The sequence below is a fragment of the Opisthocomus hoazin genome, chromosome 25 (genome assembly GCF_030867145.1).
Source record: "Opisthocomus hoazin isolate bOpiHoa1 chromosome 25, bOpiHoa1.hap1, whole genome shotgun sequence".
Classification (NCBI taxonomy): domain Eukaryota; kingdom Metazoa; phylum Chordata; class Aves; order Opisthocomiformes; family Opisthocomidae; genus Opisthocomus; species Opisthocomus hoazin.
The window spans coordinates 8,409,404-8,423,763 of NC_134438.1; the positions used below are offsets into that span (position 1 = coordinate 8,409,404).

Below are 14,360 nucleotides of genomic sequence, written 5' to 3' on the forward strand. Positions count from 1 at the left end.
TCTAATTTTAATGTTTTTCCTGAGCAAGCAGGAGACAGCACTCTGTGCTCGGCAGCAGTCGTAATTATTCTTCTTCTTGTGCCTTTCCCTGGCCAGGGCTGGGCTGGGCTGCAGCTTCTGATGCAGAGCACAGGAGAGGACGTTTCCCTCAAGAACAAGAAGATCGTTTCCGGGAGGAGAACCAAAGTCACGGGTACCTCCCATGTACGCCGAGCAGAGGAAGAGCGACCACAGAATCATAGAATCCTTTAGGTTGGAGGAGACCATCAAGATCATCGAGCCCAACCATCAGTCAATGCCAGGGGCCTCGCACCTCATCTTCAGCGGAGGGCAGGGAAACAGCCCCTGGGTGTGTGTCCTGGCAGACAGGATGTGAGAACAAGCAGGGCGGGCGGTGGTGAGTTGCTGTGTGCAAGGAGAGGATCACGGGGGCCCTGGGCTGGCATCTCTGCTTTTTAGGAAATCAGCCATGTGCCAGCAGGAACACTATCCCGTGGGCAGCTTTTAGGACAGAAGAGAAGAGGCATTAGTGACCAGGGTCTATCCTAAAGGTGATTTAGGAGATACATCATCGGCTAGGAATAAAGAAAGGGAGAGAGCCCTGTGTTGGGGCTTCCCTGCATTCAGAGAGGTGCTAGTAAATGGTGAAGTTCCCAGCCTTTCAGGTGCCCACCTGGACCGAGCTCTGGACCTTCCTAGCATCCTCCATCCCCGCCCTAGCCAGGAAATTTAGGATCACATCCCTAAATGGCAGTGATGAGGCACAGCGAGGAGCAGGGACAAACACTCTGCTGCCGTGAGCCTTCGAAGCCGAAGGAGCTGCGCCTGGTTAGAGCCACTGAGGCTCTGCTCCACGCTGGGAATCGGAGCCTTCTTTGAAGTGCAGTGAGCGGAGGGGCTGCCTCGGCTCCCTGGTGAGGGAATTACGCAGCTTAATATACAGTGCGGTGGGGAAAGTGGTTTCCTGATGCTCCAACACCCCTCGCAAGGTGGGATGGGTTTAGGTCGGGGTCCTGCCTAACCCACCCCGCAGTCGCCTGCACCAGAGGGATTTTGCAGGCTCTGTGATGGGTGTTGGCATGGCTCAGCCCCGGCAGCTGACGCTGAGCTCCTTGGTTTACACTGCAGAAGGTAAAAAAAGGTCCCACCCAAGGGAAGGGGTTTAAAATGGTTGAGGAGCAGAGACTCGTCCCCAGATTTGGCCCTCAGCCCTGCTCTGCACAGCCACTTACGCCAGCACCAACCGGGTGCTGAACCATGTCCCACTGCCCACGGACAGCACCCAGGGTGCTGGGTAGCGGCGCTCAGCACTGTCTCTGCATGGGGAAAGTAGACCCAGGAGCTCCGGGAAGAGCCGTGTTCCTAGCAAAGAGGCTAGGGACCATCAGAACAGGGGTCCCCTGCCACGGGGAGCCAGGACGGGAGCTGGATGATGGTGCCCCGCGTCCCAGGCGTGAGCACCAGGGACCGACGGACACCCACAAGTGAAGCCCTACAGCAGGGAGCAGTCAACGCCTGGGGAAACTTGCACCAAGCCACAACCCATCACCCCATGGCTGCACGGTGCTCAGGCTTTGAGAGACAGAAATGAGATGTTTGCTTCCCAGCCTTGCTACGAGCTCTGCCTGCATCCAGGCTGCGGGATCAGGGCTGGGTCCTGGCTCAGCCCCGGCACAGCAACCCAAAGGGCGTGAGACAGGCAGCATCCGTGCGTAGCTTCTGACCTCCCAGCCTTGTTAGACCACGGCTTGAGGACCCAGGTCCTCCTGCCCAGAGGTGATGGCAGCAGCTTCCAGCAAAAGCCTCCTCTGGGAACACTGCTCCAAGGGTTCTTTACCCACCCTGCAGTGCCCAGCCCTGAGCAACCTCTCCTCTTCTCTGGGGTCCCACTGCCAGGGGGGGACAAAGGGCTTTACCCCCTCATCACTCATGGGGGAGAGGAGTTGCTGAGATCTCTCAAATCCCTTTTTTTCAGGCTGTGGCAGGAAGCAAGAGGAGGTGAGGAAGGTCCGGTGCCTGCCTGAGCATCCAGGAGAGGCACACCCAGAGCCGTGGGGTCCCTCCCAAGCCTGAGCACGCTTCCCGGACTGGGTCAGCACAGGCAGGTGCGAGGGTCCCTGCAGCAGGACCCCCCACACACACAGACGCCCATCGCTCCCCAGGCTGATGGGGCACAGCCACGCACCCCACTGCTGCGGGAGGGGACGGCTGCTTGACACAGAGGCACGAGCACGGAGATGGCGGGTGGGCGCGTGTCTCCTCTATAGCTGTGGCAAGGCAGTGCATGCATACAGGATCGGGGTTAGGAAGGGTGGAGGTAAACACAGAACCAGCACAGAAATCATTAAAATGACACCACGAGCCCAGGGCAGCGGCTCCCAGGGTTTGCTTTGCCATCACCTTTTGCCTGTGACCCCCTGGGCAGCCTGTCCTCTCCCTTGGGTGGGCTGAGCCTGGCGCCAGCAGGCAAAGGTGGGTGGGAAGGAGGGAGAAAGACCAAAGGACCAGGCTGGTTTATTTATCACAGCTTATTTTCTACACCTAGCTTCACTCCTTTAACATTTCCCATGGAGCTCAGGCACAGAGGGGTTAATGCATTGAAAGCGCTGGTCCTGGCTGGATCACATCCTGCCAGCATCCCTGCGCAAGGCTGGATGTCGCTCTCAGCAGCACCATCCCCAGCGCATCACCACGGGGTTCGCCACGGTCACCCCACATTCCCATCGGTGCCTGGGAGAGGATCGGCTCGATCCCAGAGGAGTTTCCAAGACCGGGAATCCAGCTCCCAACATCAGTGCTGAGGGAAATGTCCTTTCCCTCGGCTGCCTCACACACCCCTTGCCCCCTCCTGGACCACGCACTGGAGAGGCATCAATGTTGTGTGCATTTCCTATTTTCTTTCTTTGATTTTCAAATGCACCATTTAACCTCCATGCCAGAGATCAGTGAAAGCAAAACCCTGAAAGGAAATTTTAAAAAAAAAACCCAAACAAACTGCCAAGCAGCCAGCTCTGTGTTGCAGAACCCCCAGGCACAGAATCCCCCCCAAAGTCACAACCGACCCAGAACGCGGTTAAGGGGGCTGGAGCCCGACTTACCCTTGGGCTCTCCTCCCGTCTCCCCGCGTCGCTGTCGTCCATCCGCCTGCCTGCTCCCCGCCACAGCTGCCCGCACATCTGGCTCGGGCCGAGCCCCCGCCGGCAGACAAAGGGCCGGGGTTGCGTTGGACCTGCCAAAGCTGGGGGGGTCTGTCCTTGTCCCTTTGGGGATGAGGGGACAGGGACAGCAGGCCACCCCCTGCCACGCTGTCCCCACGCTCTCCCTCAGCGCCCGGTCTGGAGGCAGCGGGGAGAGACCTTCATCCTTCCCTCGCACAGCTCCTTTGCAGCCGCACACTCGCTGCTCCCCGCTGCCTGCAAATGCTCCCCCCTCCTCCTCCTCCTCCTCCTCCTCCTCTCTTCTCCCCTCCCTTTTCCCCATCCTCCTCCTCCTCCTCCTCCTCACTCGCCTCTTGTCACCACGATGTGCCACCCACCTGAATTGGCTCCCGCTGGCTGCGCGCTTAACTCCCACGGCTCTGGCGAGCACCCGAGGGGCAGCCCTGGCACCCCCAGCCCCTTGGGGCGATGCTCCCGAGGACTGCAATAAAAAAATGCCCCTGCGAAGGCTGAGCCAGCTGCTCGCACCCCTCGGCATCCGCAGCGCATCCCTCTCCGGCTGCAGCCCAGCCCGCTGCGGCACTGGGGTCCCCTCCCCACGGGCTGGGATGCTGGGGTCTCCGAGCCCAGGGGGATTTCTCCCGTGGCTCTGCGTGGCCTCACGTTAGGAGGGAAGCAGGAGGCTCAGCAGGGTGGACTTGTGGTCCAAATCCCCTCCTGCCCACTGGCACCCAAAGGGCTTGCTTTGCCTTTTTAAAGATCTGGCTGCGGGTGGTCCCGGGAACCCCTTGCACCCACCCCATCCCCAGTGTGCTGAAGGAGACAGCACCGATGCCCCACAGAGTTTTGCAGCACCTCGGGGTGGCTGGGTCCCCAGGCAGGACACAATGCCAGCGGCTCATCTCCCCTGGAAGGGGACACTCAGAGTCACTTCACCGCGAAAAACACTGGGGAAAAGCTGCCTGCTGCTTTGCCGTGTCTCCGGTGGAGAGATCTGGGGTCCTGGCTGCCTGTCACCCATCTTAAGAGGTGAGGGATGGAGACCCCATCCACCTTCACACCCCAGTGTGATGCAGGGGAAGGCATCTCAGAGCCAGGCAGGGACAGAAGGCTCTGACAAAGGCAGGGTTTGGGGTGGGTGCAGCAGACCAACCCCAGCTTTTGTTTTCTTTCCAGCAGTCACTTCCCAGAAATGCTTTTCCCAGCTCCATCCAGCGGCTGTCAGAGCCACACGCCCCGGGGAATGACAGCGGCCATTGAATCCCCATTTCATGCTCAGGAGCGTGAGCAGAGCGGAGGGTCTGGCGCATTCCCAGAGCGTTTGCCTGGGGCGGTGGGCTGGACCGCAGAGATGGTGAACAGACGCGCACACATGAGAGAGCCAGAGAGGCAGGAGAGGAGAGATTAGAGTGACCTGATTTAATTGGCAGGACTTCAATAACACAAAATGCCTGCCCATGTGCCCAAACCAAATGGGTGATGTTCTGGCATGTTGGCCCCCATTCAGCAAAGCGTTTATGCAGACACTTAATGGGAACACATGCTTAATGTTAGCCTCACTTCAACGCTTTGCAGCATAAACCGAGAGTCAAAGAGGGGTCTCAGCTGGAAGGTCCCCTCGTGGCTTTTCAAATAGCAAGGGGTGAAATGTGAGGCTTTATCCCAGTACTGCGGCATGCAGGGCCGTGCCCCTTCATTTGGCAAAAAACCCATGAGCATCCTGTGCAAGCCACTTCTTTCCTGAGACTATGGAGCTCCCAGTCAGCTGGAGAAGCCCTTCCAGATGGTCTTTGTTGCGCTGCCCACGTCCTGCTGCTGCTGCCTCCAGGACAGTGGGTACTTAGAGGGAACAGAGGCTGGGATTACTCCTCCCTGCGCTGGGGGGATCGCAGGGCAAGCGCCTCGCACCCTCCTCTCCCACTGAATTCAAGGCAGCCGGCCACGCCAAGCTGCTGCAAACCATTCAGTGCCCACCCTGAGTGCCGCATCCTTGTGTGCCTGCGACGTCGTGTCCACAGACCACCGCGAGCAAGAGGGAAGAGCTGCCTTGTGCTTTCCACGGTGCAGAAGACATCTCGAGCCCACCCCTGGCTGCTGCACGGTCGGTCCGCCGCTCCCAAGTGCATCGATAATCACGCAAGTCTTGATGGTCGCTCTTGACCTGTCTGCCCCAGGGCTCGGTCCGGTGGCTCAGCTGCACGGTGCTGCCGGAGAGGCTGGTGGGCTTCAGCTCAGGGAGGAACAGGGACAGCTTTGCCGTGTGGCCAAGGGTGGCTGCTCCTGCGCTCAGCTGGGTCCCTCTGCAGCACCCTGCAGCTCCCGGGGGCTGCTTTCAGAGCGCACCCACTGCCCCAAAACCTGGGCCTGGGGGAGGTGGGGTGGCAGTAGCTCCCTCCCCAGCTGCCAGAGCACCATCGATCGGAGCAGCCGGCGCTGCAGAGACCTTGCTCGGGGCTGGACCGACAAGAGAGATCCATAGAAACAGTTGAACCCAGATGAACTGCACAGGGCTTTCATCCAAGGCTCAGTGGAAGCTTGTACAGCACCGTTAAGCCCGGGTCATTTAATCACTTCTCATTCCAAGTACAAGGGAGTTCAAAGGTGCTTGTTTGGTCTTAAGACTAATTGAGTTTCTCCTCCTCTGGTGCTGATTCCTCGCACGAACTCAGGCAGCTCCCTCACTCAATGAGCCCCTTCCCATTTGCGGGATGAGGACATTAGTGTCACCTCACTGCTGGCGACAAGGGACACTTGCTGCCCCGCAGAGGGGAGAGATGCTGGCCCGCATTGGCAGCATTTCCCCACACGCTTTAGGTTCAGGAGGAGAAGCATTTCTGTAGACACACTTACAGCCAGCCTGAGCTGCCTCCACCGCAAGCGAGGGAAGGAGATGGAGCCAGGCATTTCCCCCTGCTCCAGACGCAGGCGGCATGCTGCTGGGGAGGGAGAAGCTGGCCCCGGGCGGCCCGGAGCCCTCTCCGTCTAACACCTTGCTCGTAACCAGGCTCCTCGCGTGCGCTAAGCCAGCTCGCTGCAGATGATGACTAATGCATGTCACTCTCGAGATGCTATCTTCAGGCAGACGAGTACAGCCTGATCCAGGTCTTAATTGTGTGGGTTTTTAGCCGAGGTGGCACTAGTTTATTTTCTCTGCTGCTTCAGCAGTTCTCAAGCCTCTTCTGCACTTGAAGTCACCTGCAACATACTCCCCTGATGCAAGGGGTTAAAAACCTTTTCTTGCTGGAGAAGCAGCTGGCAGTCTCAGGATGCTGAGACCTACAGTCAGTCACAGGTGTAGGGTTGCGAGGAGCTTCACATTCCCCTTCTCATCCCAGAAGACACAACATCAGCTGCTGGGGGAGCAGCACTAAGGCAGACTTCCAGAGAAGCAGTAGATTTGGAGGGCTAAGCTTCGGCAAGCCCTACTCAGCCAAGCCTTATCTCCAACAGACCTGGATGAACAAGGGCCCTGGTGCCTCTGCGAGGTTTCCCATCCACAGCATCTCTCAGGGCCAAAGGTAGGATCTCAGCCTCTCCAGGCTGTGCAGGGGCCAGGCAGGTCCTACACCCACTTGGGAAAGCTGGGAGGGCAGGAGATGAAGCCCTCGGACCGTGGTGCAGGTGGGCAGGGTGGCTTTAGGCAGGATCCATTCCCAGCAGCAGTTTCTTCCTCTCCTTCCTCCCAAGCATCAGCCAAACCGAGCCGGACTCTGGTACCTCCCAGCAGGGATGGGATCTGCTGGGCAAGACATACCCACACCTCCTGGAGACTCGCGTCAGCACTATTCATATATGGGAATTGTTTGTGGTGTCACGGTTATTATTATTCTTTAATGATTTAAGGACATAACAGCAGCTCCCTCAGGCAGCATGATGGAGTCATAAACCCTGGAGCTGTTTGGAAAAGCCGCCTGCAGCCCTTTCTCCGGAGCCGAAGAGGAGACACCCCCTTCTCCTCCCGCATCTCCCCCGTGCAGAATAAACCAAATGACATCCTAGCAGCAGACAGTAAGTTATTGCAGGCCTATTGCTGGCGCAGGACAGAGCTGTAACTCAGGCGGGCTCCGGCTGCTCCTGAGTTACGGCGTCTCTGTTGCCTGTGGCAGGGCAGCTATACCTTACCCTCGGCACCCAGGGCTCTCCCATTGTGCGTTGCTGGAAGCAGGGATCAATGAGCCTTCTAGCTGTAGCAGCAATGCCAAGAAAAACCAGCTGGGTAAAACAAAAACAGGCTAGCACAGCCCAAGCCCCAAAGCTTCTCTGATCTGCCTTAGAAAAATGAGATTTTCAAGGATCTACTCTGTGTTTTCCTCCTACTCCCTCTTGCCCTCTCTGCTGCAAAGGTAAACACAGACCTCGCTTACGCTTTGCTTCCTCCAGCCCTGATCCGGACCCGGGGCTCCTCCGCCGAGCAGCGCAGAGCCTGGGGGCTGCGGCTGCTGACCCCGGGGGAGGTTTTGCACAGCGTGGGGAGGTTTTGCACAGCGTGAGGCCTCGGAGCTGGCTGTGACATGGGCTTTGCACCTCAGACGAACGCTTGAATAACTGGCATTTTGGAGGAGTAACAGATATTTGAGTTTAGGGGGCAGGAGTCTTGGGGAGGCTTCGTATCATCCGAAGCTGTCCAAGCTTTTTCAGGGCTGTCAGTAAATCCTCTTCCACTGTAGGTGTCAGGCACTATTAACATGCTGTTATTATGGTGTTCATAATCATGTTTTTATATATTTTTATAGTGTCTTTTAGTACTTGTTTTGGGACAATTTCCAAATCCCTCAAGATCAGCCCGTGCATGTTAAACACTGCCCAGAGCCACTCCCCAGCCCCTCCCAAAAAAGGGGGAGCAAAGACGCAGCGGAGCGAGGCCACAAGCCCAAGCCCGTGGAAGCAGTCGGTGTTGGGGTGCTGGCTCTGGGGTACAGCAAAGCCCTGCGTGCTCAGCCACGGACACGAGTCCGAGCTTGCACTAGAGCTAGGGAAATGAGGCACAGCAAGGCTAAGGGCCAGATCGATAAAGACATTTAAGCATCCTCCTCCGAGCCCCCATTGATTTCAGTATCTAAATACATTTGGAGTGCTGGGTCTATACGGCCAAGCCAAGGTCAGAGCAGAAGTCTGTAGCAGCGAGGGGAGTCGGACTCAGGACTCCTTCCCAAGCCAGATGCGAGCGTCCCGAGTGATGGGGCTGTCCTTCTCCTTACCCACCAGAGCTAATTTCAAGCTGGTTAAAGAACGCTCGCCCCCAGCCTCACACCACCTCTGAGAGATCGATACCAAACCCTGTTTTTTCACACAGGCCGGAGCGTGGAGCCCTGATTAACCCTGCTCACGCTGTTTCAGATCAAAGCAGCAGCCCCAACTTGCCAACCATCGCTTGCTCGCCTGGCTGCTGCGGCAGCGATGGAGGGACGGCACGCTGCACGTGGGGTGGGCAGCGGAAATGTTCTGCTGGTTACTTTATTTCTCTGCTTTGGGTCTGGTTTACAGCTGCTATAAAGGATGATAATAAATCAAGGGCGATACTATAAAATGCAGGAACAACCATGGTTAGAGCCCAAAAGAGACTGACTCCCTCTGCCAGCCCCAGAAGCACAGGAGGAGCAGCTCGGTTTATCTTTCCCCCTCCCCGTCGTCTTTACAGCTACCCTGGGAAGCAAGTTCCAGGGGTGAGGCGAACCTGATGGAGTCTCCCATTATATGAACACGCCGGCAAGGCATGCTGAATAATGTGGGCTTTTTTTACAGAATGTGCTTTGCATTGCAGAAATTTTATATTACTCTCTCTTCTGCTCTCTCTTGTTCTCTTTGCCCCCACCTGCTCTCAAATTTACAGGCAGAAGATTGGTCCAGGGGGAAATAAACTTCCCAAAGAGCACAGCATTCGCTGATAAAGAAAGGAAAAACCAGTGAAGAAAATGATTACGACGCCTCATGTGTTACGTGCTGCTTTAAGAGTCAGATTTGTTTCTTTTATTGCCAGACAAAAATGTAATTAAAAGGCTGCAGCGTCAGCCAGTTGCAACTGAACTTGTTGCATTTGTTAGCAGACAGGACCATTAGCATCTTTTGTGTCTGGGTCTTTTAATCTCTGAGGACCAGTCATCCCTTCCTCTGCCTCGGCGCAGATATAAAGCCAGTCCTGCGAGGCAGCAGGGATGTACCGGGTGAATGGTGCCGTGTAGGCTTCAGGCGCTGCCTTCCTTCCCGTCTTCTGCACTCAAAAATTAACTGCGTGCTTTTATTTTGTTTTCCCAGGATCCTGCAGGGATATAAAGTGGGGTTCTGAGGGGGGGGGCTGCCTGCCCCTTCCCCATCCCCGGTTTCCCACCCCACACAGGCTCATGCTGCAACCCCCTTGGGGACGCCGCTTGGGGACATCAGCCTGACCTGGCAGCAGATCACACGCAGAGGAGAGGAACCCCGCCGAAATATGAGGGGATGAGCAAGAGGAAAGAACAAAAGTGACGGCCTGGGACGGAGGGCTCGTGCAGTGCTGGCGTGCCGGTGTCCCCCGCCGAGGCTTGGGGCAACGGGGCAGCTGCTGAACAGGATGGGTCCTCCAACACCCTCCACCCTGGCTTGGCACTGCCCTGGCAGCGAGCAAGAAGGGCGAGAAAGGCACACAGACATCCAGGCCAGGCAGGGGACGGTGGGATGTCACCGGCACAGGGGACCCCGCTGCCCCTGGGTGCGTTTTGATGCTCTTTGCCTGGGAGCTGCTGCCCAGAATCTCGGCGCGAGGCAGCACGAGCGGTGCGTACCCTCGTATTTGTATTTGTCAGCGTTTCCATGGCGATGCGAGCCACCTTCTCTCCCCTTGTGCGCGCACACACACGCGCAGGCACACGCACAGGCTCACACGCGGGCGCGCACGCGTGAAAACCCGCTCAGCACACGCGTGCTCACCTGCACGCACATGTGCTCGTGCACTCTGATGCCTGCACGCACACACATGTGCACACAGATGCACGTGCACACACGCACGCCCACGTGCACGCACACACAGCGAGCTTTTCTCCCTCTCCCTTTGCCTCCGCTTCCCATCCGAGGGCAGGTTCCGCAAGCCTCCGGGCTTTGCTTGCTCCTAACAGGCACTAACAGCAGGCTGCTGCCGGCGTCAGCGCTGGTGGCTGAACACCGATAAAATAAAACTACAGAGGTGAAAGCTGCGGTTACAAGACAGAGCTTTTATTTGTTTCTCTGTCGTCAGACCGTTGGCACACACGTTCTCCATCACTGCTGTTCGGGTGCTCGCCGGGGCTGTCACCACCCCAGGTCACCGGAGAATGGCTCATTACTGGCATTTCACAAAAACAACCGAAAAATCATCCTTTTTTGCCCCAGTGCGGGTTCCAGCAAAGGAACTAATGATCTGTGGTAGCTCTAGCAAACATCACGGCTGGGACCGGTGTGCTGCTGGGGCGGGCAGTGCGTGGTGGGAGACGAATGTCTGGTCCCCCGGGTTTGCTGCTGTAAGAGCCAGGGCAGGAGGGAGAAGCGGAGCAGCGATGCTGAGCCAAGTGGTGCGGGAGGAGCTGGGGGTGCCTCCGAACGGCCCAGCATAGGTGGGGATGTTAGAGCCGGGTGATGCTGGGTGCTAGGGCTGGAAATCCCATCTCTTGTGCCCTCGTGGGCAGGACCCCCAGCAGACCCAGTGCCGGTCGCCTCACCAGTGCTCACCAGGCTGCGCCAGCCTTGCTACATCGCGAGCCTGCAGCGCTGCCTCCTTCACCAAAACAGATCCCTCATTAGCCAGGGCTCTGGGCTCCGGCCATGCTCCCCAGCCTCCCCGATCCCGTCAACCTCTCCCTCCCAGCTCCTCCCGGGCCTCTTCTCAGAGGCTTGCCAGGAGCCCGGTGCAGGGATGCTGTCCCCCTCCGCACCGCCTCGTCCCCAGAAGAGCCGGGAGGCGAGCGCAAGGCTTTCTTCCCTTCTTATTTTTTTTAATTGGAATCTCTGCTGATTCTGCTAATTAAGTTCTTTGCCTGCAACTAATATTGTGCTGCTAATTCCTCCCCAGAATGATTCCTCCAGCAGTCACAGAGGTTATGTTCACTGGCATCCTTCCACAGCTCCTTTGTAAAAAAAGAAGAGCCCTTTTTAATCGCTGCGAATGACTCATCTACAAGCAGCCTTCGTCCTCTGCCTCGCCGTGGCCACAGGGTGCGAGGGAGCAGCACGGGCAGGCGGTGAGCCCTGCCTGCCCTGCCAGCTCCCGCAGCACCCCGTGGGCTGAGTCCTTGCAGGATGGGACCAGGCGAAGGGAACCTGGCAGCCCAGCCAAAAGCCACCACGTTGTCCCCTGTCCTTGCTGCGGCAGCCGGCGCTCAACCCCTCTCCCCACAGCTCGCCGGCTGCAGCCCTGCGTGCGGGGACTCGGGGCGAAGTTTAAGCCTCAGCTGCTTTGCGAAGTGCGATGAGTCCCGCTCAAGAGCCTGGGCTGCTCCACGCAGAGGATTTGGCCCACGTGTCTCCATTGGTGCAGTGCCGATGGGGCTCCGTGCCCCGGACCAGCACTCTGTGCCCTCCCAGGGCACCAGGCTGTGATCTGATCTAAAAGGCTGCTTGCTCACACGCAGCATGAAAATTCAAGAGCGCTTTGATATTTTGCCTCTCTCCCCGTTTCTCCTGCTTTCTATTTTTATAAATAATACCTGGTCTCGAACTGAACAGAATACCAAGCGTGCAATTAAATCCCCGAGTGCCAGCGCTGCCTTTGAGGAGGGCTTCGAAGCGTCTCTCCCCGGAGGTGGCGATGCCACAGCAAAGCCGCAGCCGGCTCAGACCCTCATAGAGGAGCAGGAGGGCTTAGCAGGGCCTGACCCAGCTCTGGCTGCCTCCAGAGCCTGGGCACAGCCCCGGGTGTCCTCACTGGAGACAGGATTGAACCCACGCATCACCTCCGAGCTGCACCCCGGCTCCCCCAGGAGCAGGGCTCACCTCCCTAACGTCTTTGATCTCAATTCCCATTAATGCCAGCGAGCTGGGGTGGGAGCAATCGCTCTCCCCGCCTGCTGTGAGCTGGCTTAAGCGCTGCGTTGCTGGAAGGCAAAACCCATCAGAATTAAGAGGACAGAGCAGGGAGAATAATGCACATTCTGCGTGTGCAAATAGGGGAGAGAAAACCTGGGACCTGGGGTTTTTTTGTGCACGAAAACGTATTCACGCTGCTTTGATGTATCTTGGGGTTCTCCGCAGGTCGGGTGGAATGAGCCCTTTGCCTCTGCTCTGCTCACACCTCCGGGCAGCGGAGGAAGCCGGGCTGAGCATGGGCCAAGCATGGGGAGCTTGACGATCACAGGTGCCTTAGAGCCACCCCAGGGCTGCTCTAGGGCCACCAGCCTTGGGCACGGACCACAGGGATGAAACCCCACGGCAGTGTGAGCCGGACACGGAGCCGGGGCTGATCCAGGGAAAGGGGTGGGCTTGCAGCCCTGGAAAGCAGATGGGAGCCGGGGGAAATGCTCCCCGCTGGAGCTGCAGCCAGCTCCTGACGCTGGCAGGCAGCTCGGGAGGAGGAGGGCTGCGGGGTTGCCATGACAATCAAGCATCCACAGATTCTCGGATTATTTATCTTCGGTTTTGTTTTGGCTGGGTGAAAGTAAGCCTTGCTTCTGGGCTCAGGGCTATCAGCGGGCTGCGGGCACAAGGGAAAGGAGGGTGGGAGCTCAGCCCATCACTCGGTAGCACAGGAATGGACATCATAGAAGATAAGACATAAAATTAAAGGCATGTCCACAAGTCACTTGCTCAGCTCCAAAAAGGAGACCTTTACCAAAAAGAGGAGTTCACAAATATGAACACTAACAAAAGATGTTGAGCTTTGGCTGGGTTATTTGCCGTTTGCCTTCTCAGGTACTCTGTAGCCCCAAATCTCCCATGGATCTACAATTACCTGGTACCATGAGGCCACGTTATCTTATCTGGCACCACAAGGCCACGTTATTATATCTGGCACAAGGCAGTACAGGTTTGGACTTCTTTAAGCAGTTCATTTTGATGTCCGGATAGATTTGGATTGGGCCCGAGATTTGCCTGCAGGGCCTGAATTGCTGCTGGATGACTGTCTGCTCGGAACGCTTTTCAAAGCAATTTCCCAAATGCAAGAGAGGTGATTGAATGACACTCTGATTTATGGTATTTCACGCCACCTCCCTCGCTCCCGTGCTGGAGCACCAGAGCATCGCGCATGCTTTGAGCCGTATCCGCGGCCGGGCTGATGGCACCTGCAGAAATTAAAGATGCTTGATGAGGAGCCTGAGCTTGTTCCAGATGTCTCTCTGCAAATCTGCTGTCACTCCGGCTACAGAAAACAAGGCGACCGTGGGGAGGTTTGGAGTTGCCGATAGCTGGGAACTTCTCGGTGAGGTGTAAAACAGAACAAGTGTCACTTCCAGAGCTGGGAGAGACCCGAGCGTTTGCCAGCCCATGTCACCCGCTGTCAGCTTCCAGCCTCCTCCCCCTTTATAGGAGCCATTGCTGTAATTGCTCCCAAGTCTGATCACCGATTCCTTTTGATGCCTTCAGTGTCACTGTTATGTAAATGCCAGTGTGAGGATGCTGTATATTTTATGGATGGTGTGTTTGCCGACGTCCCCGCGTGTGTGTGCAGCTAAAGGGATACCTTTGATTGTCAGATCAAAGAATCATGAGGAACATTAAGGACAATAAGAGCAAAGAAAAATCAGGAGCCTGTGGTTAAATTGATTTGATTTGATTTTGCCAATAGAGGTCAGTATGAAGTATTAAGGCTCCTGAAATTGTACAAAGAAATCCCATTACTCAAGGAACAGACGGGCTATTTTCAGAGAGGAAATGATGGGAGGGAGCGAGTGAGAGAAAGGTGGCCAGAGCCAGGGAGCTCAAGGTGGTTTAGGAGGAGATGTTGTACTTATAAAAGGAGATGTTCTGAGTACAAATTCCAAGCTGACAGAGCTGGGAGACTGAGCAGTGCTTTCCTCAAAGGGGCCCCGTATCTTCTGTGAGGTGGCTGATGGTCAGACCATCACCGGTCTCACCGGATGATGAGAAGTCAAGAAAGGGCCATGGCAATGCCTTCCTTCTCCCCAGCCCCAGAGGCTTCCACGGACAAGAGGGAGAGCTGGGGTCACAGGGAAAGGGAGGAGAGGACGTCTGGATGCAAACCCCCTTCCTCAGCTCTTGGACACAAGTTCTCCTGCTTTGACCTCATCTCCAGAGGGCTTC

At 56.9% G+C, this 14,360-nt stretch overlaps 1 protein-coding gene across 1 annotated transcript in view; it reads right to left on the reverse strand.

Moving 5' to 3' along the window:
• LRRN2 (leucine rich repeat neuronal 2) overlaps positions 1 to 3,408 on the reverse strand; it is a 35,933-nt gene extending 32,525 nt beyond the window's left edge. Inside the window, exon 1 of the mRNA XM_075443034.1 lies at positions 3,099 to 3,408. The gene's annotated coding sequence lies outside the window, so the exon portion shown is untranslated. The remainder of the gene's footprint in view (positions 1 to 3,098) is intronic.
• Between the last annotated feature and the right edge of the window lie 10,952 nt (positions 3,409 to 14,360).